The sequence below is a fragment of the Peromyscus californicus genome, unplaced genomic scaffold (genome assembly GCF_007827085.1).
Source record: "Peromyscus californicus insignis strain IS unplaced genomic scaffold, ASM782708v3 Scaffold_18__1_contigs__length_77618521, whole genome shotgun sequence".
NCBI classification, from domain to species: Eukaryota; Metazoa; Chordata; class Mammalia; order Rodentia; family Cricetidae; genus Peromyscus; species Peromyscus californicus.
The window spans coordinates 32,133,191-32,161,006 of NW_026294480.1; positions in this window are offsets into that span (position 1 = coordinate 32,133,191).

The window sequence follows — 27,816 nt, forward strand, 5'->3', positions numbered from 1 at the left end:
TGCTTACAGTTTTTGTCTAGGGTTGAGGCCTTAGGATTTTTCTTTCATCCATATTAGCATGTCTATTGGTATCAATCTTGTTCAGGTCATGTTTAGCCAGCCATGATGGAGAGACATCGTGGGTATAGCTTCTGACATTCCTAAGATACACAAGTTCATAGCAAACTGTACTCCTGTGGTTCTTACACTCTCTCTGGCCCTTCTTCTGGAAGGACTCTGAGCCTTAGGTGCAGGAGTTGTAGTGTAGATGTATCATTTGGGACTGAGCTCTAAAACTCTATATTTTGATTCATTGTGGTTTTCTACAATGGTCTCTGTCTATTTCAAAGTTTCCTTAATAAGGCATGAGAAACATCCTTATATGTGGGCATAAAGGCAAATATTTAGAATGTAATTAATGATTATGCTCATTTATTAATGTGGAAGCTGTAGGTTCTCCTCCAAGAGCCATGACTTCACTAGCCCTGGATAGTTGGCTTCAGTACCAGACATGATTTCCCTCTTGTTGAGTGAGTCTTTAGGGCAATTAGAAACTTTTTGGTTATAGCCAAGGTATGTATGTTTTAAAAAGAATGTTATATTCCAAAATTGCTGAGTACCATTGAGCTACATGCTTTTGTCTATACATATGTTTTGTCTTGAATATGTTCAAGGCATTAGATTGGGCAAAACAGGTCACAAAAATGAATGGAATAAGTGCTTAAATCATCAAAATTAAAAGACCAATATTTTGACATTCTGAAATATATTTTGAGACTGCCCCTAGTACCCTGGTATATAACTCCTAAAAATCTTTGGAATGCTTAAGGTGACAAATTTCCTTTTATATGCCTGGCAGGCCCTAGGCAGCTTCCAGATGGGAGAAAGAATAAGGCAAGATTTTAGTCTTTAGAGATGGCTGAAGGTTAAACTGGTCAACTGAGATTGGTAAATTAAATAACCAGGCCTATGTAAGGAAGCTCTACAAAGAAATCTAAAAGATCAAGGTTCAAAGAACTTTTACACAACAGAACAGTTTGGGGTGATCCTTTGAGGACAGTGCCTTAAACAAGGCATGAATGATCCGTCCTTTACCTACACCCCTTCCTCTTCATACTTTGTAATAGCCTTCATAATAAACTGATGAACACAGACATGTCCATGAGTTCTGTAGGTTCTTTCACAAATAAATACAAGTGGGGGATTATAGAAACCTTGATTTATAGACAGTTGTACAATTCAGATAAAACAATCTTGAATTTAAACTTACCTGAAGTAGAGAGTTCAGTCTTAGTACTGAACTCTTAACTTGTGGAATCTAAAATTATACCCAGATAGATAGACAGTATCAGAATTGAGCTGAATTAGAGGACAGCATGCTGGTATCCACTGTGGTAGCATTGCTTGTTTGCCAAATGGAAAACACATGGCATCCCTAGGATCAAGAACATGTTGTGAAACCATAGTGAAAGAAACTGAGTTTGACTTTTCTACTCAAATATGTTACTGTCTTCAGAGAAGAATAAACTTGGATAAACATTTAAATAAGTGAGAGATTACAGCAGTCTGGGGTGTGGGAATGAGAAAATTTCTCTGGGGAAAATGGTTCAGGTCTGTGCATGTGAAGAGAGCAAAGTATGTCAAGTAGAGCCCCTCATATGAGCCAAACACAGATGCCAAAGTATGTGTGTGAGGCAACAGACACACTTGGCTAGGATACCAGATGTGGGAAGAGAGGAATGCACTCAATAAAACACTAAAGCAGAAAACTAAGCAATAAAATTACCTAAAAGAACAAAAATAGCACACACATGCAAACAAGATACAGCTATGATTAATGCCAAGTTTTTAGTGTTTGAATCTCTCAGTAGCTTTTGATTTTGCAGGAGTACATGTCTGGCTTCTGCCAATGGGTAATCTTAATTATCTATACTTCCATCTTTCTTTCATCTTAGAGAAATGCCACATACCTACGGAGGTTGTCTATACTCTTAACTCAAAGTATTCATGATGATTATGCTCATAATTTGCAGTGGCATTTCTTGTTTCAATCTTGAAAAAGAAATTGCCCAAAGGGGGAAAAAACAGAATTAGTTTTCTGGAATGATTATATTTCCGTCAACACATCAATACATAATTTGGTTACATTTGTGTTCCTATGTAAATTAGGGCTATCTTTTCAAATCTGTACTGTTTGCTTACTAGCACTAATCTCATGACCCCTGGTGTTATAACTCACCTCACCTAACACACATTTTCTGCATAAGGTGCCTCATCATCTTCATATGCTTAGAAACACTGGACAAGTGCTTTAGCACTGACTTGGAGGGCTCCATTCAAGAGTGCAATAATAACAAAAGGCACAAAAACACAGTGACCATTCTAGGACCCAAAGGAGGACACTCGTTACAGTGTGAGAAATGGAACAGTGTGAAAGAGTAACCTCAGCCGAGAATTAGAAAACCCTGTTTCCTTGACAACTACTAGGAAAGTTCCCTGAACATGTGTTTTCTGTTAAAAAAGAAAAAATTTAACAAGAACATATACTTATAAACACGGAGACTTTGAATCATGAAGGTGGACCACGGCACTGAAGAAATGTCTCAGTAGTTAAGAGCACTTGGTACTCTTGCTGGCTCAGTGACCCATGTGGTGGCTCAAAACCATCTGTAACTCCAGTTCCAGGGGACTTGACACCACCTTCAGAGTTCCTCAGGTATCAAGTATGCACATAACACACACACATACATACATGCTGATACATACTCAAACACATAAAATAAAACACAATTATTTTTAAAAAATTAAAACGTGAGGTTCAAGCTGAAACAGGGACAGAGTATAGCATCCTTACATTTTACAGAATTTAAAAATAGGAAAAGTAAAGTAGCTACATATGGCAGATAATGAGCCTAATGATTATGTTATCCAGTTGCTTTCTGCATACCCTGTAACCATTCTGAACAAGAGACCAAGGTGGCTGATGAGCATGGAACTGCAATCACTAGTCTTACCTGGCTGTGACATCTATTAACTATAGCAATGACCAGCATAGCAATATATCCTTAAATATGCAATAGGGCACTCATATACCAATGGTAACCAATACCTGTCTAATTCGATTTAAGGCCCACTCACTAGAAAGAAATTATGCCTGGTACCTGAGAAAACTACGCTGGACTAGTGAAGTAATGAATCTTAGAAGAAAACCTACAACCAGCACTTTACTAAACGAGCGTAATAACCAACTTCATTCTAAAACTCAGCCGTATCTCTACAACATTCACCCTTATCAAAAACCTTCTCTTTACAGCAAATGAAAACCATTATAGAAAACCACAATCGGTCATAGTACAGGGATAAACTGATCATGGGGATCTCAGTCCCAACAGACATATCTATAACACAACTCCTGTACCTAAGGCTCAGGGAACATCATAAAAGGGGAGTCAGACAGATTGTAAGAGCCAGAGAGTCAGAAAATCTGATTGAGATAGAATATCCTAGCAATGCCAGGGTAGCTAACCCATGATAACTCAACATTATGGCTGCCTGAAAATACCTCATCAATGACAATGTCAATAGTCATGTTAATGTAGAAAGGAGGAATCTCATGGTGTCTCACCCATTGATAAAGAACTACAGGCCACTAAAGACTGCTGAAAGGCAGAATTAGCCTCTTGCAAGGATGAGCCCCTTAGCTGCTTATTCAATACAAAGTGGTCATCTCTGAAATCATATAAACACAAAACACACTAAATGGACTCAACAGGCTGTATGTATATACTTATGCATACACACACATACACATACATGTGTGTATACATAAATACAGATAGAGAGATAGATAGATAGATAGATAGATAGATAGATAGATAGATAGATAGATAGACAGATAGAAAATGTATAACAGTAATAAATATAAAGTACCCATCAAACTGAGAGAAAGTGATGAAGGGTAGATGGAAAGAGATGGAGGAAGAAAAGGGAAGGGAGGAAATAATTACAATTATATTTTAATTTTAAAGTATTTGCAGGAAGAAGCTCATATATTTAACTTATGGGCAATATGATTTTAAAATGCCAGAGCCATCACGATTGTTCAATGACATTAGAGCCCCCGAAGCACACACAGGAATGCTTGTCACAGACTGATGAAAGAGCATCATAAATGCATACTAATCTATCAGTCTGCTCAAAGATATGTATTTACTTAAACTTTTCCTTTGCATTTTAGGTAAAACACTAATGGACACAAATTCTAAGGCAGCATAATGAAAGGAAGAATAACCTGCTTAATCTGAGACCTGATTTAGCACCTTATCTAGCTCTGATTTTAGGCTGTATAATTTACATAGTGCCTTGTGAGTTTTGATGAAGTCAGTTATATAATAAGGTTGTATGATTATGATTATTGATTGCTTTCTTCCACCTTAACTATTTTAGGTTGGATATACCATGTTATTTACAGTGATAAATCAACATATTCAATGCCTCCATGTCATGAAAATCTACATACTAGGTTGTATCTATGCATGTAGGTAGGGGTGTGTGTGTGTGTGTGTGTGTGTGTGTGTGTGTGTGTGTGTGTGTGTCTTGGTCAGTGTTCTATTGCTGTAAAGAGACACCATGAACGTGGCAACTCATAAAGGAGAGCATTTAATTGCGGCTGGCTTACAGTTCTAGAGGTTTAGTCCATGATCATCATAACTGGGAGTGTGGTAGATGTGGTGCTGGAGAAGTAGCCGAGAGTTCTGCATCCAGATTGGCAGGCAGCAGGAAAAGAGAGCCACGGGATCTGGCTTAGGTTTTTGTCTCCCTTGTGAAAAGCATTCAAATATATGAGCCTATGGGGGGCATTCATATTCAAACCACCACAGTGTATGTATATATGTATCAACAATCAATGAAAAAGGGGCCATGAACTTGAAAAAGAATAAGGAAGGATGTGTGGGAAGAATAAGGAGGGATGTGAAGGGAGAAATGATGAAATTATAATCTCAAAAAGTAAAAGAAATAATATCTTTCAAACCTTATAGATTTTTTTTTTCAGAAACTCGTAACTCCTCTTCAGATGAGAATTATTTAGCTTGTAGCCCATGAAAGTCATTTCTGGTCAAATGTCACATTTTCATAAGCTGCATCTTAGTAGAATTTGAGAGCTGGGTGAGGGTCTTAAAAAATGATATGGTGCAATAAGAAGAGTCCTATTGAAAGCTTAAGCCTGCCAGCATTGACCAGCTCACCAGGTGTTGCTTGAATCCTAAATGGTCTTATAATAAAAAACCTGGAGCTAGTTATTAGAGTAAATGCTGAAAGATCAGAGAGACAAAGAAACAAGCCATGACTACTTTTCATCTTGCCAATTCCATGAATCCTCTAATTGAATGTCTCTGAGTCCTCAACTGAAAAGGATCCAGCTGAAAAGTGCTCCAGCCATGTTACTTCCTTCCTAATGCTGAGATTAAAGGTATGTGTACTTCCCAAATACTGGTAGCAAAGGCATGAGATATTAAGTGCTGGGATTAAAGGCATGTGATTCCCAAGTATTGGGATTAAAGGTGTGTGCCACCACTGCCAGGCTCTGTTTCCCTCCTAGACTGAATCAATCTCACATAGTCCAGGGTGGCTTTGAACTCATAGAGATCCAGACAGATCTCTGCCTCCCAAGTGCTAGGATTAAAGGTGTGTACCACCACTGCCTGACCTCTATGTTTAGTATAGTGGCTTGTTCTGTCCTCTGATCTTCAGGCAAATTTTATTAGGGTTCAATAAAATATCACCACAACCAGGCCCTGTCTGTATATGTCCAGAAGTAGGCCTGAGAACCAAACCTGTGACTTTTCTGCCATTGCCTCATTCTCATGATTGGATCTTGGTTTCCTGTCTTCTTTTTAAATGTAACATCTTTTAAAAACAAGTGTTGCATTTGGGAAGAGCTTAGCTGCTGATTCATTCAGCATATCTGGAGTGTTGTGGATATTGCTCTGTATGCTGTGAATGTGTTGCTTTGATTGGTTAATAAATAAAGTGCTGATTGGCCAGTAGCCAGGCAGGAAGTATAGGTGGGACAAAGAGAGGGGAGAATTCTGGAAACAGGAAGGCTGAGTCAGGAGTTGCCAGCCAGACACAGAGGAAGCAAGATGTAAAAGTACCAGTAAGCCACAAGCCACGTGGCAACTTATAGAATAATAGAAAAGGGTTAATTTAAGATATAAGAACTAGATAGCAAGAAGCCTGCCACAGCCATACAGTTTATAAGTAATAAAAGTCTCTGTGTGTTTACTTGGTTTTGCATGGCTGTAGGTCCCAACAGGACTGGAGAAATCTCCAGCTGCACTAGAGATGCTTAGACACACTAATTTTTACTTCAGTTTTTAATTAATACAATAATATTTCATAATAATGGGAAATTAAAATGTCCCTTCAGTAGGCAACAGTGACCCCTCAGGAAACTTGCTTTTGAACAGCTAATCTTTGCTATAGACTCAGTGTTCTTTAACTAAGAATCATTGTGCACAGACACATAAGAAGTAGTTTTTGTTAACTGGTAGTGATGCATGCATATTCATGACCCATTTAAAATTCATTATAACACTATTTTGACCTGATATCTGTAGACTGTTTGGTTTGGGGGGACAGTCAAACAGTAATAGATCAAACTGAAATAACATACTTCTCTAAGAATTTTTTCCAACAGATCTTTGAACAGGTTGAAACACCACTATGGACTGGAGAAATGGCTCAGTGCTGTCCTTGCAGAAGACCTGAGTTCAAGTCCCATCACCCACATCAGGCAGCTCACAACTGCCTAGAACTCCAGCTTCAAAGAGACCACACCTCTCTCACCTCCTTGGGCACATGCACATACATACATACATTCACATAAATAAATAGTTTTTTATTTTAAAAGAAAAAAATCACTATATAATTCACAAGTCAGCCTATTTGATGAGAGTTAATAATAGAATAATTGTGTCTATTAGTTAAACTTATGCTAAACTCTGTTAGAGTCCCAGGACAGAGAATTGGATAACCAGAGAAGCAGTCTCTCTGACAGTGCTGAGTCCCTATGACTTCACAGGAGAACAGAAGGGTATAATCACTTCAATAGGATGACTAGGCTCAGTAGCATCTCATGCTATTTTATTTCATGCTTATAAGTACATTAGAGGAAAGCTCCCTTACTTTGACTTGTGGTGGCTCTTAGAAGCTGTTTATATTAGACTCTCTAATGCAGTGTTTTAATCCAATGTGATTTTTTTTATATTTGTCTTCATATAAGGAAAACCTTGTTAGGGTCTTCTGGGAGTGACAGCAAATTCTAGCTTTTAAGAAACACTCTAGGTTGAATATCTTACACTTTGAGTATATATTCAATGTTGCAGTAAAATGTAATATTGCAATATGCAGTGTTCACCACAAACATTTTACAATGTTAATGATATAAAATCTAGAGAAAGGCATTCCAATTGCTTTATATCTGATAGAAATGTCACTGCATTAGTGGATCCAAGATGTGTTTGTAGACGAAGAGTAAATGTTTGAAAGTACATTATACACAATTATGTTTGAATTGAACATAAAATGAAAACATACACAAATATGTTTGGTAAATAAGGAGTTTCTCATGTTTCTTATATTTCTATGTTATAATTTATGCCTTTGTTAGTTTAATGTCTTGTCCACTTACATGTGGGGATCCTCTAATGAGCAGCCTGTTCTTGAGACCTCAATTCCCCAATGCTAGTCAGAGATGAGGAGACAGTCTGCTTATGGATAAGGCTTCTGCTTCCCCTTCAGCAACCAGGGAGCTCTGTGTTGGGGCTGTGCTCAGCATGGCTAGATTCTTTTTGGGGGTTTCCCTCATCCTTGTCTCCTCATTTGTCAGGTATCTTGTTACTACATTGGGGAAGTTCCAGTTTTTCTTTTCTGTTGATCTTTGGAATAGAATCTATTTTCATTTTTTTTTTTATCTCATTCTTCTCCTTCACCAGGTTACATAGAGGTAGCATCCAATTTGGCATCTTAACTCCATTCTTAATGTTAAAAATTTTCCCAAGACTAATTTCATTAGCAGTTTGTGGTGGTTAGGGTGTTTGTTTGTTTGTTTTTGTCTACTTGATACAAGCTAGAGTCGTCTAGAAAGAAGAAATGTCAATTGAGGAATTGCCTCTATCAGATTGGCTTGTACAGAACTCTAAGAGGCAATTTTTTTTTATTAATGATTGATGTGTGAGGGCCCACCTCACTAGGTGGTGCCACCCCTGGGGTAGATAGGCTTGGGTTGCATAAAAAAGAAATCTATGTGATAGGCCAGTAAACAGCATTCATCTATGGTCCCTGGCCAGGTTCCCATATCATTAGGTTCATACTTGAGTTCCTGCCCTTACTTCCCCAATGAAGGACTGTGACCTGGGAGCTGTAAGATGAAGGAAAACCCTGTCCACCCTAAGTTGGTTTTGGCTATACAATAGTAATAGAAAATAATTAACATACAGTTAAAACAGACACTCCTTGCTAGCAAAACAAAAAACAAAAACAAAACAAAACAAACAAACAAACAAAAAACCCTTACTACCAGGAATAGGTTGCCTTTTGTTAAGTTGTTAGCAAATGAAGTCACGTAGACACCCAATGGCATTATAAGCCATTGCCAATATCCCTGAATAATCTCCCTACCCCCAAAAATGTAACAAGAAGTTCCTTTTGCTGAAGATACCACATACTTGAGTCACAGAATGTGGAAACATCAAGATGGTACTCATCTGGAAATTTCTTCCCTGCTGGCTAGCATTCGTGATGCTGGGAGGTGCTGTGCATGCTGGAGGAAGAAAGAAAGTAAGACTTGTTCTCACCCAGCTATGAACTGTGCAAGCTACAACTACTGGCCTGACAAGACAGGCCTACAGGCACAATAATGGTACTAATAGTATGGGAGTAACCAAGCACTTTCTGCTTGGCCTGTTCCATTCAATGGACCCATACCTGGCACTATTAGTCAAAGAGCCTTTGGTTGGATAGGCTATAGACTCTCAGGGGAAACCCAATACAATTATTCTGCTAAACTGACATAATATCAAAACAATTCCTAATCATTTCTTGACAGACCCATAGATCACAGAATTTCTCAGCCTTCATCAGAAAAAGATTCACCCTGAAACAGATGAGAAATAGCACAAAGACGACCAAGTGGTTAAAACATTCAAAGAACAAGAGACACTGGGGTACTGAGTCCTAAATTAGACATTCATATCTCTCTTTCCCCTCAAGGCTCAGACATCTATGTGGAAAAGAGAATAGAGATAGTAAGAGCTACAGGTAGTTAACATCAAGATTAAGGAAACAAGTTTCTTCCAGACACAACAGGGTAGATGTCCATATGAACACTCACAATTATAACAGCATACAGAAGACCTTCTAAAGCACCAGCCAGACAAAATCTTTGCATAGATGAAAAATGGCAGATACCTAATTCCACCATTAGCTGGAGGAGTATAGACATTTGACAGCCACTGGGAGAAGGAGGACCAGTGACCTTCTGATAGGTTGCCCATACACCAAAGCTAGCTGGGTAACAAAAACAACTCAATGGAGAATGTGTGTGTGTGTATGTGTGTTAGTTTGAATGAAATTGGCCCCCATAAGCTCATAGGGTGTGGCACTATAGAGAGGTATATCTTTGTTAGAGTAGGTATGGCCTTGTTGGAGGAAGTATGTCACTGTAGGGGTGGGCTTTGAGGTCTCATATATGCTCAAGTCACACCCAGTGTCTCAGACCACTGTTGCCTGTGGGTCACAATATAGGACTCTCAGCTTCTTCTCCAGCACCATGTCTGCCTACATGCCACGATGCCGAACCATGATAATGGACTAATCCTCTGGAAATGTAAGCCACCCCAGTTAAATGTTTTTCCTTTATAAGAGTTGCTGTGGTCAAGGACACATGCTCAACTATGTTCATATCAGCATTATTCATAATAGCAAGAACCTGGAAACAACCTAGATGCCCCTCAACTGAAGAATGGATAAAGAAAATGTGGCACATATACACAATGGAGTACTACTCAGCAGTAAAAAACAACGATGTCATGAAATTTGCAGGCAAATGGATGGAGCTAGAAAATATCATCCTGAGTGAGTTAACCCAGACTCAGGACAAACATAGTATGTACTCACTCATAAGTGGATTCTAGATGTAGGGCAATAGATGGCCAGACTGCACCCCACGGCTTCAGAGAGGCTAGCTGACAGGGAGGGACCCTGGGAGGGACACATGGATAGCCCAGAGAAGTAAAAGTGGATGGGATCTGCATGAGTGGGCTGGGGGGCAGGGTGGCAGAGGGCAAGGAATGGGGGCTGAGAACATAGGGAAATAGGAGGGTCGAGTTGGAGCAGGGACCAAGTGAGAAAGCAGGGAAGGAGATACCGTGATAGATGAAGACATCATGGGAGTGGGAAGAGGCAGAGTGCTGGGGAAGTTCTCAGGAATCCACAAGGAATACCCCACCTTGAACTGTTGGCAGTGATCGAGGGGGTGTCTGGACTGGTCTAGTCTAACTGTCATCATAGAGCCTTTATCCAGTGATTGATGGAGGTGGATGCAGGGATCCAGGTCGGGCGCCAGGCTGAGTTTCAGGGATCCAGTGGATGGGAGAGAGGAGGAATTCTGCAGGCAGGGGACATCGAGATCATGATGGGAAGACACGCAGAGATGACCAGCCACACTGACGGAGACCCATGAACTGTGGACTAGTGGATGTGGAGCCCCCATGGGACTGAACTAGGCCCTCTGGATTCGGGAGACAGTTGTTTAGCTCGAACTGTTTGGGGGACACACGGCGGGGGGATCGGGTTCTATCCCTGGTGCATGGGCAGGCTTTTGGGAGCCCAGTGCCTGCGGTGTGGCACTTTGCGCAGCCTTGGTGCAGGCAAGAGGGGCTTGGACCTGCTTTGGCTTGGTGTGCCTGGCTCTGCTGACTCCCCATGGGAGACCTTGATTTGGAGGATGAGGGGATAGGGGGTGGCTTGGGAGGGAGGGCTGGGAGGTGGGAGGAACGAGGAGGTGGGATCTGTGGGTGGTATGTAGGGTGAGTAGAAAATTTCTTAATAAAAAAATGAAAAAAAAAAAAGAGTTGCTGTGGTCATGATGTCTCTTCACAGCAATAGAAACCCTGAGACTATGTGTGTGTGAGTGTGTGTGTGTGTGTGTGTGTGTGTGTGTGTGTGTGTGTGTGTGTGTGTGTGTGTGTTGGATGGGAAAATGGAGAATGTGGTGCAGAGTGAGCTGGCTGAATATGTCAAAGCACATTTTGAATTCCTCAACGTATTAATAAATACATTGCAAAAATACCATCTTGATTAATGTGACTTTGCCTTTCCACATAAATGTAGAAAGTTTTTCATAAAGGATATAAGTTGTCCAACAAAAGGATTTTGAGAAGGCATATTCAACGTAAAACTTCAGAAATGGAGGGGGATTTTTCCCACAGCAATGAAGAATAACTAATACTCGCTATCTATTCACTATACTAACAGGGATTCTCAGACCATGACCTCCTGCAAGTGTAACTGTGGCACCCACATACCAGTGTGTTCAAATTATATTTTCGGTAGCCTACGTTCAAACATATTTCTTAAATGAGACATAAGACAACAAAACCAAAAGGAAATATTGAAAATTTCATGCATACAAAATTAAAAATAAAGTTAGGGCAGGGTATCATACACAAAAATGAGTATAAAGTTATAGACTGGGAAAAGGTATGCATACTCAAATTACAGACTTAGTATTTAGAGTCCATAAAACCGATGGTCAAGAAATAAGAGAAATGAATCCAGGTAAATTAAAGACTGAAGAAATCAGCGTTATTCATGGAGAGGAAACTAAATTATTAATAATGTACTAAACTCAACCCAAAGGCAGAATAATTGAGGGGAGCACATAACAGCCAGCTTTGAGTGCCATTTTCTATCTATTTAAATAGCAAAGCATTTGAAAGAGGGACAATGGGAGGCTATAACTATTTTTATACGTGATTATTAGGGTGCAAATTTGTATATTCACTTTGGAAAAGAATTTGCTTTTATCTGGTAAAGTTAAAGATTAATTTTCCCAAGGACAAATAAGTTTTTTTTCCAGAAACTTTTACTTCACAGAGATATGTGTGAAGGATACACATGAAGATATTAACACAGCAAATGGAAATAGGCAAAATTCTTACCAACTGTGAGAAAAAGAAATATAGTTTGTGCAATTAAATAAGAAAACACTTCACAACAACTAATAACAAGTGAAAAAACACAAAAAAGTTTACAAAAACAAATATAGAATACCATTCACGGATGTTTATAAAAAAAAATTAATTTAAGAGTGTGTGTCTAGTCCATTGGAGGAAGTGGGAATTTGGGGGGCAGATTCGGGGGAAGACTGGGGGGTGGGAGGATGGAGGACAGGGTAATCCCTGGCTGATATGTAAAATTAAATTAATTATAAAATAAAAATATTTATTAAAAAAGAATATGTGTCTATACATGTTAATAATCTTATATCTCTATGTTCATATTCTTAGAAAATCATAAGCCACAAAGCACATTATTTTCAAATACAGGAGAACTCTATACTGTTCTCATAGTATAGAATGTGTGTTAATATTTGGAGCACACTAAATATTTGACAACTTAGTTCATTAATGAAAGTCAGGTTTCAAGACTTTCAACATTAATTCTGTTAATAGTTACATGATATTGTAAACACATATTATCTATTGAAAGAGGAAACCTAATTTGTTCTCAGAGTAGCTAAAAACAAATAACTCTGAAAACATTGCTAATTTTATCTTCTTTTTTTTTTTTTACTTAAATCATTACAGCATGTATTTTTAAATTCCAAAGCCATATCCTCCTCCATTTTTTCAAGTTTTAATCATTGACAGGCATTAAATTCAGATGAAGCAACACGGTGTCCTGGGGAGAAATGTCACACTTTTGTAACAATTAGATCCATTGAATTAGCACAGAATGTCTGCAGAAAGTTTTCTCTCACACATAGAGTCTGCACTTTTATTTGACTTATGTGATTCAAAAATTATAGGAATCTGAGAGCCCCTTCAATTCCAAAAGCAATTCCAATATTAATGGAACACATATTCCCAAATATGTCTAAAGGCTCCGAGTCCTTCCTTGGGAAGCAAGGAGTGTGTGTACATTCTGAATTTTGGTAAAAGCAATAACAGCATTTACATCCCATAAAGGAATAGCTTTAATGATCCTTATATTTTATAAAAACAAGTACACATTTGCTGTGAAACAAATGACCTATATTTATATGTGTCAGCAGTTTAACCTGTGATATAAAACTGATTTAGAATATCTTTGATGAGTATAAGGACAACATACATTTGGCTTCTTTCACTTGACTGTAATGTAAACTCAGCTGAGAGATTCAGTGCTGATATTCTTTGTTAAATGAAATCACTACCACCTCTTGATCTTATTTTACACATTTTGAGTAGGTTCAAAAAAAACCAGATGTGATGACACCAAAGGCCAAAAGTGAGAAAAAAGAAAAACAACAACAACAACAAAAAAAAAAACCCACAAGGATCCCAGCTGTTTCAAATTACGTAGCCAGAACCACCACGTCCTGAAGTGGAAGGTAGCATTTGGAAAGAGTCGAGTCTGTGGAGGTTAAGCTCTCTAAGATTAAAACAAACTTGTTTTTGTTTCTCTAACTGAAACTACTCACTCGGCTTGTGGGGTCCTCCCCTGGAGAGCACCTCACAGGCACTATACCTATTGCCACTCAGAGAGAATGGAGCCATCACAGACCCTTAGTGAAATTTTCCCCAAAGCACATCTTATTTCTCTTTAAAAGGGACATTCTTTCCCTCTAAAGGTGATGTTATTGACCGCCGCCACAAAATGAACTCCTTTCCAAGAGAATGGCTTTTCAGAGTTGAAACTTCCTTAAGTTTTATTCAGTATTGCTCATCGGATGGTGGAAGCCAATATCGTGGTGGCCAGAAACCACTCTCTGCTGGTCCTGACTGGGATGTGTGACTATTTGATATTATTCTATATCACATACCCAAGTCTGGGAGATGTTCTTCTTACCATCATCAAAGATGCTCCCAGAATGAAGTTAACTTCCTGTTGTGACACCCACCAAGCAATTTGAAAGACTGTCCATTTACTGTGACCATGATAATTTGTCCAATCTGTGACCTTTACAAGGATGCTGGGTGGCATCCAATAACACAGCTTCTAGCATCTGTTCCTGGTCAACACCATTGGGAGGAATATTCACCTTAGGCCAGTTACACAAGAAGAGAATGGTAGATGACTTGAAAGAGACAGTGTTTTCCAGTGACAACAGAGAAGATGTACATATGCATGCACAGTGATTGTCACATCACCTACAAAACCTGCACAGGAGCAAGCCAGACAACATCCCAGCCTAGAGGAGGAGCGGTGGCCATGCAGTCTGACACCTAGCTGAGGAGATGTTGACCTTTGATGACTCCTAGGAAAAGCGGACTTTTCCTCAGTGGTGTGACAACTGGTTTATCAACCGCATTCAGATCAGACTCTATGGGCAGTTGAGTAGTTGACCACGACAAACTGAACTCCACTAGGTGTTTTTTTTAATGTGTGTTTTGTTTTACAAAAGAGAGAGAGAAGATGGCATGAAACTGGATGGGTAGGGAGATAGTGGAGGATCTGGAAAGAGTTGAGTAGGGTGGTGAATATGGTCAAAATACATTGTATAAAAATCTCTAAGAATTAGTAAATGCACTATCTTTATAAAATTCACAAACCAGAAGCGCGGCAAAGATAGTAGCCTTGAGTTTCAATAGCAAGATGAGCTCCTCTTCCGCAGGGAAGTTATTCTACCATCTAAGCCACCAGTCATCTCTCTTATCCAGGAGTTTTGGTCAACCAAGAGTCAATTCCATCAAGAATTAACGATGAGGGAAATGGTTCAGTAACTACAAAGTGTTTGCTGTGCAATCAGGAGGACCTGAGTTCCGATCTCCAATAATTGCATGGAGTATGGACATGGTGACATGCACCTGTAGCCCAGGAGATGGGTGGGACGGTCCCCTGTTCATCATCTAGCCTAGCCAAAACAGCAACTCTAGGTTCAAAGAGAGAATCTGTCTCAAAAAATAAGGTGAAGAAGTAACTGAGTACAAAATTATGACACCAACCTTTGATCTTTGTATGTGCCTGCATGGACACACACACACACACACACACACACACACACACACACACACACACACACACACAAAATAAACCCACTGTAAGACCCTTAGGAAGAGGGGAAGGTAAGTTCAGGTCCCCATTTATTTATATCTTTTAAACATTGTTGTTGCTGGATTGAGACTTGTATGAAGGCCTTAAGTTGGCATCTACTGTCCAAAGTCAGTGTGTTTATGTGTCTTGGGCATCTGTTCTTGCCAGCAAGATTGACTCCAGGGCAATGCGACCCTGAACAGCTCTGTGGAGCACGATTCAGGCTTCCTGTTTCTGCAGCTGTGCCCTGGCACAATCACTGTCAAAAATTATGGACAACACATTGGAGCCCCTTCACTAAAGGCCATATATTTTGAGATACTGATCTTCAAAAAGCAGTGTTTCCATTTACTAAGAGGCAATAGGATGTTGAAATCCCAGGCTGCTTTTATGTTTAGTTCCAGCATCCCTTTTCTTCATAAAGTCTTGAAATTACATTGTTCTCCAGATGCTAGCCATGGAAGCCAAGTCTGACCAATTAAGAGCTTGCCAAAGATATCCAAGATCATTGTAAATCCAGCAAGACAGAATTCAATTTAATGACTAAATTCTTAATTTAGATCATAAGCATTTTTAAACACCCATTTTCCAACAGTTTTTTTGTTCCCTTACACCTCATATGAAAATGTGTATTTGTATAGATCAAACTAGCACATGACTTTCAATCTATATCCTCCAAAACACAATTTTGTAGCTCAAACACTTATATGCCAAACAAAAAACCTACTGATTAGTGTGCCATGCTACTTACTTCCTTGTTCCATCTCTTCTTCATACATTGCGAGACATCCATCCTGGACCCTTATCTTCACCAGTATTAATTTAGAACAGAACAAAGAACATAGCTTTTACTATTTTGTATTCAGCTGTCAGACTGCTAGAATGTACAGGTATATGGCAACTGAGTTTTGGGAAAGTGTTAGAAATTAGAAAATGTGATTTGCTCATTGTCAGCATCTCTTCTATCAGAGCAGTAATGCAGCTATCCAAATCTACATTCACCGTGAAGGTATTAGGCATATATGGGTGCAGTTGTTTGAGTGAGAGTGGTTCCGATAGACTCATGTATTTGAATGTTTCATGCTCAGTTGGTTTGGACTCTTTCAGAAGAATTGGGAGGTGTGGCCTTGTTGGATGTAAGGTAAGGATGTGAGCTCTCAGCTTTTGCTCCCCATTGTTCACGCTTGCCTACTGCCATGCTCCCCACCATGATGGTCATGGACTCTAACCCTCCCAAACTGTGAGCCTCAATAAATGTTTTCTTTTATAAGTTGCCTTGGTCATGATGTCACTTCACAGCAATATAAAATAAAGGCAATGGGTACATGTATTAAGGTGGAATACAAGAAAAGAAATACATTTGTTCAGTAGATTTCAGATCCCACCAGGAAAACTTGGCCCCAATATGAAAAAACAAAAACTTCTTTCCTGATTTTTGGATAATGGCAAATTTTACATTTTTTAATATAAACTACCAATAACTCTCTGATGTGTCCTTCACTTATGTATTTCTTCTCTTTCAGTTACTATAGAAATGAAGTTCAAGACCAGAAGAAAGCAATGACCTAACTCTCAAATCATAGTCCAGAATTTAGTATTCTCACAAGGTCATGATGGTCAGTTGCTGTTTGTTAGAGGCAGACAGTTATTGTTCTGTGGTGGAAACCAAGCCTATTTGATAATATAGCATCCATACTTGGCATTCTTCTCTTTATTCCTAGAGACAAATTGGAGTTAAGGAAGTAAACTACAATTTGCAAAAATCTAGACAGGTAGTCCAATTTGCAGTAAGAAGTGGCTGAAGAAATAAACATGTAGCAAAAAACTGAATCATTATCAGCTATAAATATTAAGTCCCTTGTCCCCTATGTACACATGCTGACTTCTGGATCAGGCCTCTAGATTCCGTTTCTCCAAAAATCCTTTTAAAATTCCACTAGGCCACGTGAAAAGACTTTAACTACTGGAACCCATTCTTCATGCTGCCCCATCCTTCCTCACTTCTTCAAGAGCTTTAGGAGGCTGATCTGTCCATAGAATGATAAAATACTGAGAGTTCAGGCTGAAATATCCATACCATAGTGGAAACAAATATGTAAGTCAACAACAGAGTTTTGTTTGGGAAGGACAATAAAGGTTAATATCCACTCAGAAAAAAAAATGACCTAACACCGTAGAGATCTATTCAAAAGGCTTAAAAGCACCCTTTCCTTGAGTGGCCTTGCTCTTCTGATGTGCTTCTACAAAGCCTTTACACTCAGGGCGCACAGAGCCTCTTTTGTGATCTTTTCCTAGTACCTTCCAGAAGACTTAGTTCTCTCCTTTGGGGTTCCAATGTATTCATGATCTTTCTGACAGTCAATTCACTATAACTGTACATTGTTATTTACTAATGTGTTTGAGTAGGCATTGACTTTGTAAAGAGTAGGGAGGCAAAGAGGTCCTTAGCACATTTAAATGTGAATCCTAGACACTCTCTCCAGAGCCTATTAAGAGTCCTGTGTTTCAAGGAGCATTTTAGTGGAAAATACATACAGGGAAAAGAAATGAAGATTCTCTTTGATTTGGGACTCTCTGTTTTGAGGTGACCACAGTTTCTAATCACACGGATACTTGTTAAATAACTAACATTAACCACCACCGTCTAAATAAAATATAAGCATAATTTTGAGCAAATTTCAGTGGATATAAAAACTTCATTTATCCAAACAAACTACCCAAGCGAGAGACAATTCTTGAACTAGTCACTTGAAAAGAAAAACTACTTGCCAAGTAATAGGCTTGTTAAATACCAAATGTCAAAAACAGATTTTGTTGTGACTAACAGGAATTCAATGGAGCAAAAGAAAACATTTGAACCCAGTGGAATGTTAATCTAATATAAATTTGCTTATTCTAGCAAACATCAAATCTGAATAAAAAGCGTGACATAAAAACAGTAATTTTATATAAATATTTTTATACTAGAAAATGCTAAAATTTACATAAATTGCATTTTTAGAAGGTAACCTTTGCATTTTTTTTTTGCATGTGTGCACAAACTTTACCTAAATGTACTTTAGATCTCAATCTGGTTGCAGAATCAAAGCGGTTTTGATCAGTAACGAAGTGATTCAAAATAAATGTGAAAGAATTTGTAAATTTTCTGTTTGTAGATATGAGAAGGCATTTGGACTGAACTTCCTTAAAAGATAATTAAAGTAGACACTGGATACAGAAAAGGTGTTCTGATTGTTAAAGTAAAACATTTGGAGATGGACAGTTACGAACTAAAGTTCTAATCCCTACATTTATATATAAAACTTTAAACTTTTCTAGTACAAAATAGCTTCCCTCTGTTGCCTTCTTTTATATGTAAAAATAGAAGTATGTTAGCATTTAACTTGCTGGGTTGGTATAAAAATTAAACAACATGATTCGTAAACCCTCTACCCAAGTCTGATCCATATCTGTAACAGCCGCTGCTCAACCTGCACACTGCTCACAACATCTCACTGGGACACATTCCAGATACTTAGAATAGTCTGTGCACTCCAACCCCAGGAATGTCGATTTTTACTCATTCACTTTTGTGCAGTTTTTCTTGTTCCCTTCACAGGGATATTTCCTTCACCTTTTGACACGATACTAAAATAGTCTATACATAAGATGCTTCCTCCTTCCACTCAACACTATTAGAATTCTTTGCAAGATAAAAAAACTTGCTTTCATTAATTTCCTAAATTTTCTCTTTCAAGAAAAGTTCTGTCTCCAAAATCCTTTGGGATTCCTAAAATAGTGATTTACTAATTGTATGATATCTCTTATTAACTTATTCGAAGCCTTTCTGACAAAGATTGATTGAAGAATAAACTAACTTGTTCCAGAATAATTTTAGGTAATCTTGACCTTGAGTTAAACTTTGGATAATTTTTTCTGGAGCCAAAAAGTTGTAGTTCCCTCAGCAACATGAAGTATCACCAGGGAAGCTGACTGAATACCAATCCAGAACTCCATTAGCATAGAGCCACTTGGATCTCTGTCTAGTAAGCCTGACTGATCTTGTGTTTGGCAAAGGAAGACTTTACTCTGTGTTCTGGAAGACTATTCTTACTTTCATACATTTGGTGAGGGAAAACTATCAAAAGCCTGAAAGACTGTGACGCCTTTAGCCCCTAGATTGCCATTCTGATAGTCTCTTGTTATTTTTCCAAGTCTAGGCTTGGTTTTCGCAGCTTCTCCCTCCATTTTTGTGCACAGTTCATGGATCTTTGGAAAGGAAGTCAGAATTCTTCCTTGTGTATCTTTGCCCTTGGGGAATAATTTGTGCTATCTACTCTTAAATAGAGACATCTTGGCAAATAGGTAGAAACAGGAGGATGAGATAAAGAGACACAGTATTGACAATCTTGGACACACTGTAGACAATGTCGGGAACAATGACTATAAAGTTGTGGTCTTGGCTGCTCAGAGATGGGTGGAGTGGGGAACAAGCATAGAGCACTAATGTGTGGGCTCCTCTTGATAAATGGAACCCTTTCTACAGTACCCACGACTCTGTTTTTACACAGCATGACTCACAACCCCCATTTCTCCCTCACTTTGGAAAACATTGGCAATGTGGGCTGGCAAGATGGCTCAGTCAGCAGAGGTCCCTGCTGCCAAGCCTGGCCACCTGAGTTCCATCCTTGTAGCCCACATGATGGAAGGAAAGAAGCTACTCTCTGTGACCTCCACATTCATGCTGTCTCACACACACACACACACACACACACACACACACACACACACACACACACACACACACACACACACCACACACACACACACACACACACACCACACACACACACACATTTGCACACAAAATAAATACAATAATTTTTTCAAAGGAAAATGTTGGCAATGGTACATCAGTGAGTGAGAAGCACTGAAATCTGTTTGCCATTCTAGACAGGAAGTGGCAGGATGCTGACCTTAAACAAAATATTTCCCCTTTTTGAGTGGTTGAAAGAAAAATACAAGATGTACAAGCACTCCTTCCTACTGCCATTCTTCTTTTCTCCTACCCTTCCCCTCCCCTAGTCTTTTTTTTTTCAGGTATTTTCTTCTAAAGTTCCTAACCACGTCATAATTGTAATTGTTGTTTCACAACCAAAGAGAGACACATGGATACAAAGCTAAAAGCTCTCGACTAGTGAACTATCCCAGCACTTCGAATTTTACGGAATGTGCCTTCACTAACTCAGACCCCGTGTGACAGATCAGAGTAATGGACTTGAATGAAATTGCATCCCCAAAGCATGAAGACCACCTTCCAATAATTTGAATGATAGACTCCTGGGCATTTTGGCAGCATGTACTTTATAAATCATTTTGTTTATCTGATATTCTCAGAAGGGCTCCCATTGTTTCTTCTTCTTCTTCTTCTTCTTCTTCTTCTTCTTCTTCTTCTTCTTCTTCTTCTTCTTCTTCTTCTTCTTCAGTATTTGATGATCATTATCAAAAGAATCCAAATGTCAAAATGCCAAATCCAAGTAGAAAATGTTTCAAGGGAATTTATTTTTGTAAAAATTTAACTTTTCTCTGAATTTTAAAACCAAGGGTGTGGGCTTGACATTGGACCACAGAGTTAAGCCCGGTTCACCCAATTCTAGTAGTTAACTCGCTGTGATGAGGCCCAGGGCATCCATGCTGCTTCCAGCACCTCTAAGTTACTGGATGGACAGACTGTACTAAACAAATAAATCTCCAAAATTACAAATTATTAAAATGGAAAAAAAGAATTGGGAAAACTGGCACCAGAACACTGAATTTATATGACCACATTCTCAGGGACAGTTTTTAGGGCAGGGTGAGGAACTCCAATTCTGTTGATTAAAACATGTCTATGTTGTGTTTCTCGCAGTGAATTTAAAGTGCAAGGAAGGAGCTTTATCTTCCTATAGAAGTTACTTGTTCACTGTTTTGATTTTTTCTTTCTTTTGTACCCTGTTTCATCTTTTCAGCAGAAACCAGCTGAGAATAGTTTCTATTAGCTGTAGGAATTAAGAGTTCTCTTTTTTTCTACTGAGAACATTTTCACAATGTCATCTCACCAAGATTTCCTCCTTAGCATCTGGTTTCTTCTTTGCCTGTGAATGACCGTTGGGTCTTTCTCTTTGGTTCAGCCTGTTTTATTTGTCTTTGTCTCATGATTTGATTATTTTTGTCATGTTGGGGGGTGGCAACTAAACTACAAATTTAACTTGTAAATTCTGCTGTGCAAAGAGAAGGGCCAGTAACTCTCTCATGAAGAGAAAGAACCAGAGCTGCCTGGTGGCAAAAGAGACCAGTGTAGTGGATTCCACTGGAATTCAAGGAAAGGAAGGAACATGTCCCTGATCCGTGCATCAGATACAATACAGTGGAAGGCAGATGCTCATCCAGGAGAAGCACCATTCTACTGGGTCTCTAAGGGCATGAAATTCAAACAAAATCCCATGATGCCAGGAAAATGTTTGCTACAGTAGTGTGCTTTACATTAGATACTGGGATGAATGTAGGCCACTAACATTTTCACCAAATGCCTGAGAGAGGTGGGGAGGAGCACAGGAGGTACTGTCTGGGGAAGAGGAAGGGGAGGAAATGATGTAAATACAGTACTTAGTATCATATTCTCAAAAAAAATTTAAAGTAAAAATATAGGTAGGCATCCTGGAAATGAAAACAAACAAACAACAAAAATACTCCCAGTGATGGTAAGTATCCCAAACTTCCCTAGGATATGAGCCCTTTTCATGTCCAGCCCTGTTTAGAATATCCTCCCAAAGGCCTACTCTTTTCTGAAGGGAAAGCAAGGCACAGTGGATCTAGGGGAGAGAGGAGGTGGTGGTGGGTGACTGGGAGGTGTGAAGAGAGGGGAGGCTGCAGTGGGAAGCATTGTACGAGAGAACAATAAATAATTTAAAAAAAAAAATTCTCCTAAGCGGTACTGGTAAAAAGGGTGCTGAGGAAGACATTCATTTCTCATGGTTGTCAGTACAAGAGCCACCCTACCTCCTGAATTGCTTGCTGTCAGTCATTAAGTACAGACTTATCAGAGCCTTTGGATGTTACACGTATTATCACAAAGGCTGGGCTCAGCATTGCACAGACATAACTCACAGGTTGCAATTAGCTCCTTTGAGCCAATTTCTCTTTTGACATAAGTGATTTATATTCTAAAGCATGAATCAGTGACCATATACATAAGGAACTCTGAATTTAAATCTTATTGAAGATATATATAGAGAGATATAACTCATCTGTTAAGAGCATACTCAACTCTTATAGAGGATGAATGTCCGATTTCTGGTATCCATGTCAGGAGCATTACAATCACTTGTAACTCTAGTTCCAGGTTATCTGATACCCTCTTCTGGACCCCACACATAGCTGTGGTCACATGCACACATGCCTACATACAGGCACATAGACATAAAATTAAAAATAAATCAGATTCCTTGGATCATTTTCTAAATCAATATGGTCAGAAAACAAGTTTAAGGTAAAACGGAGGAATCCGTATTTTCAACAAAATTCAAAGATGATTTGTACAAATAATTAAATTAACAATCAGATGAGCTCTGAATCTGAATTAATAGATGTCATGCATCAAATGAACTTTACAGATATGAACAGAAAACTCCACCTACATACCAAAGGGAACACAACCCAAAAATCTGATACTATACATTAGAGATCCCCAAAATTCTACCAGAAAACTTCTAGAAATGATAAACAGCTTCAGCAATGTGGCAGGATTCAGAAACAGCTTCAGCAATGTGGCAGGATTCAGAAACAGCTTGCACAAGTTATTAGATTTTGTATATACCAACAACAAGCATACAGAGAAGGAGATCATAGACACATTAGACAGACCACTCACAATAGCCTCAAAGGAAATAAAATATCTAGGAATAAACCCAACCAAAGAAGTGAAGGACCTCTACAGTGAAAACTTCAAACCACTGCAGAAATAGATAAAGACACTAGAAAAGTGCAGACATCTCATGCTTATGGACTGGTAGAATCCATTCATAATTAATATTGTGGAAATGATAATTCTACTAAAAGCCATTACAGATTCAAGGGTATCAAAATCAAAATCCCCATCCTATTATAGAAATAGAAAAAACACTATCCTACCCTAAAATTCATATGAAGCCCCGAAAGACCTCAGACGACCAAAGCAACCCTGAGCAAAAAGAAAAAAAGAAGACTTTATTACGATTTCAGATTCAAGATATATTACAGAGCTATAGTAATGAAAATATCATGGTACTAGTACAAAAACAGACACGTAGATGAAAGGAACAAAATACAAGTCCAAAGCTTAAGGACATGTAACATCTTCTGTTGTGCAAGTCCAAGGTGGTTGTTACCTCCTGCTCACTTGGTCCAACCAGCATAATACCACTAATATAGTGGACTAACCAGTGTGATATTATGTGGGAGAGACAAATGGTCAAGATCCTTTTGAACTATGCACAGTCCTGGAGAGTTAATATACACTTGAGGTAAAACTGTGTAGGTATGCTGTTTGCTTTGAAAGAAAATTGCTTCTGGTGGTCCTTATGGACGGTTATTGAGAAAATGGCATCTTTTAAGAACAATAGCTGCATACCATATTCTAGATGTGTTAATCTGCTCATGTAAGGAACACCACATTTGGTCAGCATCTGCAATCAGAATCACTACTTGATTAAGTTTATGATAGTCAATTGTCATTCTCCATGATCCATCTTTCTTCTGTACAGACCAAATAGGAGAGTTAAAAGGAGATGTGTCGAAGACCAACCCCTCAATGACTCAAGTCCTTGATGATGGCACTAGTTTCTGTAATTCCGAAGGAATACGATATTGATGTTGGTTCACTATTTCCCCCAGTAGAGACATACCTAATGATTTTCATTAGATTTTTCATAGTGCCTAGTTTCAATTGCTCTCCATGACCCCTGGATGCCTTCAAAACTAGTACCATCTGGGAGACTCTTACACATTAGCCAGTTGATTGCCAGCAGTATGTATAGCCTTGGTTTCCCTTGGATTAGAGTTTCTGTGTACTAACCTGAAATACTCCCTGAAGATTTTACCCCAGTTATGCTGGTCTCTTCCTAATCACTTAATCTTCAAGCCCAGATGATCAGTATCAATTGTTCCAGAAAAGCAAAGATTTCACATTAATGGTTTTGGTCTTGTTAATCACAGCTAATTTGTCACCTCCAGATGACAAGAACCACACATTCCCAATTCAAAATATCACATAAATGGCCCTAATAAAATCTTCACTTCCCTCAGAAGCTTTACAGGCTAGGCCACTACCATCTGCATTACTCTTAGTATTCTTATCCTCCATGCTCCCACAGAATGGCACAGCGTACTCAATGACTTTTCCAGCCCAAAGTTAAAATCCTATCACAACCCACCCCCCAAAGCAAATGATCAGATCAAGCAAAGCAACACCTCACGATCTGCCACCAATTTCTATATTAGTTAAGGTTTCTTTGACTGTAATAAAGCCCCATAATCAAAAGCAACTTGAGAAGAAAAGGGTTTATTTCAGCTTAAAACTCCCAGGTCACATCCCACCACTGAGTGAAATCAGCACAGGAACTCAAGGCAGGAACCTGGAGGCAGGAACTGAAGCAGAGGCCACGGAGGAAAGCCGTTTACTGACTTGCTCAGTCTGTGCTCTTACACAATTCAGAACCACCTTCCCAGAAGTGGCACTGGCCCCCTGTGGACTGGGCCTGCTCACAACAATCACCAATCATCAATTATCAATTATCAGTCAAGAAAATGCCCCATAGTTTTTGCCACAGGCCAATCTAATGGGGTGTTTTCTCAGTTAAGGTTCTCTCTTCCCAAAGGACTAGTTTATATCAAGTTGACATAAACTAGCCAGTACAAAAACTTAACACATAGATTTTCTGAATTCTGCTGTTTCAAATTAAAGAAATAACATGAAAGAATTTCTTATATGCTGAATACTATCACTTGAGGCTTTATTACTCATGTGAAGGGAAAGAGAAGCCTCTTGCCTAGGGGACTTTGGTAAGGCCACAAAGCATCTTCCAGAATTTTCTGAAAAATGAGATCCTTTCTGAAAACCAGGAATTTTCTATGCCTGAATTTTAGACACTGACAAATCCTGCTAATAGCTAATTGCTTTCAGTAGTAAATTGCAACTAGAAAACATTGTTATCACTATAATAAAATAGTATTATTGGGAGGGATGTACTGTCATCTCTTAAATTCAACATGACCACTAGCATGAGTGTACTATGTCAGAAACATAGAAATATATGTGTCCTTACACAGTCAACATTTATTGAATAAATGTAGATTAAACAAGATACATTGGCCTTGTTCTTAGCAGTTTCCCATGCCCAATTTCCCTTAAAGTGTGTGTGTGTGTATGTGTGTGTGTGTGTGTGTGTGTGTGCGTGTGTGTGTGTGTGTGCGCGCGCGCGCGCGCGCGCGCGCGTGTGTGTGTGTGTGTGTGTGTGTGTGTGTGTGTGACAAAATGAATACAAGTAAGTTAAAGAGGCCACAGCAGAGTTTAAGGAGTTCAAAGAAGCCTCACTAGAGACAGAAGCACAGAGTCATAGCAAGGATTAGATAAGATGTTGATGAAAGATTGAGGGCTGCTAGGAGACAAACACAACTGCAGGGCATTCAATGTTGATCTGCTGCTTACAGTTGAGTCAAGCTACAGAGGCAAGTAGAGAACAATGAAAGTGATAGCATCAAGGTGCAGGAACCTATTTGAATGGACTTAGATAGATGGACAAACTGTAATTTGTGTAGACCATGTCTGCCATAAGTGCCGGATTGAGCTGAAGCCCTTGGGGTATTCAGGAGTTCTTTGTCGGTCAGTCCTTTGAGGCACAGATTGGGTGGTCAGGTGGTAGGTTGATATGGCCATTGCCATCACAGTGGTAAGTGTCCTTCTCTTTATGGAATTTAGGTGAGTCTGTTTCATGCTTTTTAGTTGTGAAGTGCTGGATAAGTTCTGAGGCTTACTTTTTCTAGTATGGTTTTAACATGCCTATGTAGTAATATGTTTCCAATCTACTTTGAAAAGCTTATAAGTGATGTCTTTTTTACTTTTTTAAAAATAGTCACACTTTTTTCTTTTCTTTTTTATTTATTTGTTTATATATTTTACATCCCACCCACAGTTTCCCCTCCCTCCTCCCTTCCCAATCCCTATGCCCACCCTACCTCCTTCCCCCATCCTCCAATTCACTCATCCTTTTATTTCTGTTCAGAAAAGGGCAGGCCTACCATGGATATCAACAAAACATGGCATATTAAGTTGCAGTAAGACTAAGTCCCTCCCCATATATTAAGGTTGGACAAGGTGACCCAATATGAGGAATAGGGTCCCAAAAGTCAACAAAAGAGTCAGAGACAGCCCCTGCTCCCACTGTTAGGAGTCCCACAAGAAGACCAAGCTACACAACTGTAACATATGTTGCAAAGTGCCTAGGTCAGTCCCATACAGGCTCTCTAGTTGTCAGTTCAGTCTCTGTGATCCTCTATGATTCCAGGTTAGTTAATTCTGTGCGTTTTCTTGGGGTGTCATTGACCCCCTCTGGCTCCCACGATCCTTTCTCTGCCTAGTATTTTTAAGAATAAGATATCATTCTATGTCTCATTGGTAGTTCTGGGCAGATGGTGGTGTCCTTGTCTTTAATGCGGTGCCTAGTCATAGTCTGTTGTTCAGCTTTCTATGGTCCCATTTTGGGTGCCAAAAATGTTATTGGTTGTTTTTTCACTTTTGGGGGGCCCACCACCCAGCTCCCAAATAAATCACACATGGAGGTTTATTCTTAATTATAAATGCCCAGCCTTAGCTTGGCTTGTCTCTTGCCAGCTTATCTTAACTTTAAATTATCCCATCTACCTTTTGCCTCTGGGCTTTTTCCTTTCTCTTACTTATGTATATCTTACTTTCACTCCTACTCCATGGCTGGCTGTGTGACTAGGTGGCTGGTCCCTAACATCCTCCTCTGCTTGTTCTCTTGCTTTTTCTTCTTTTTCTCCCAGATTTATCCTTCTATTTATTCTCTTTACCTGCTAGCCCCACCTATCCTTTCTCCTGCCTTGCTAGTGGCCATTCAGCTCTTTATTAGACCACATCAGGTGTTTTAGGTAAAGTAACACAGCTTCACAGAGTTAAACAGATGCAACATAAAAGAATTCAACACATATTTGCATCATTAAACAAGCATTCCACAGCATAAACAAATATAACACATCTTAAAATAATATTCTACAATAGTCCTTCCCCATTTTTACTCAAAATGGAGCCAACTATGCTTGTAAAATGGAGTCAACTCAAATAGCCAACACAGACTGAAAGCCATCATTTTACACTCCATAGAGCTATTTACTACAGGACACAGACTTATTTCAACACCCACGTGAAAGGAAAGTCTTAGTACAAATGCCACTAAATGCAAACATTGCCTCACTCTTTTCAATCGATTTCATTCTCCCACCCCCAACTCTAAGGTCTAAAAGATG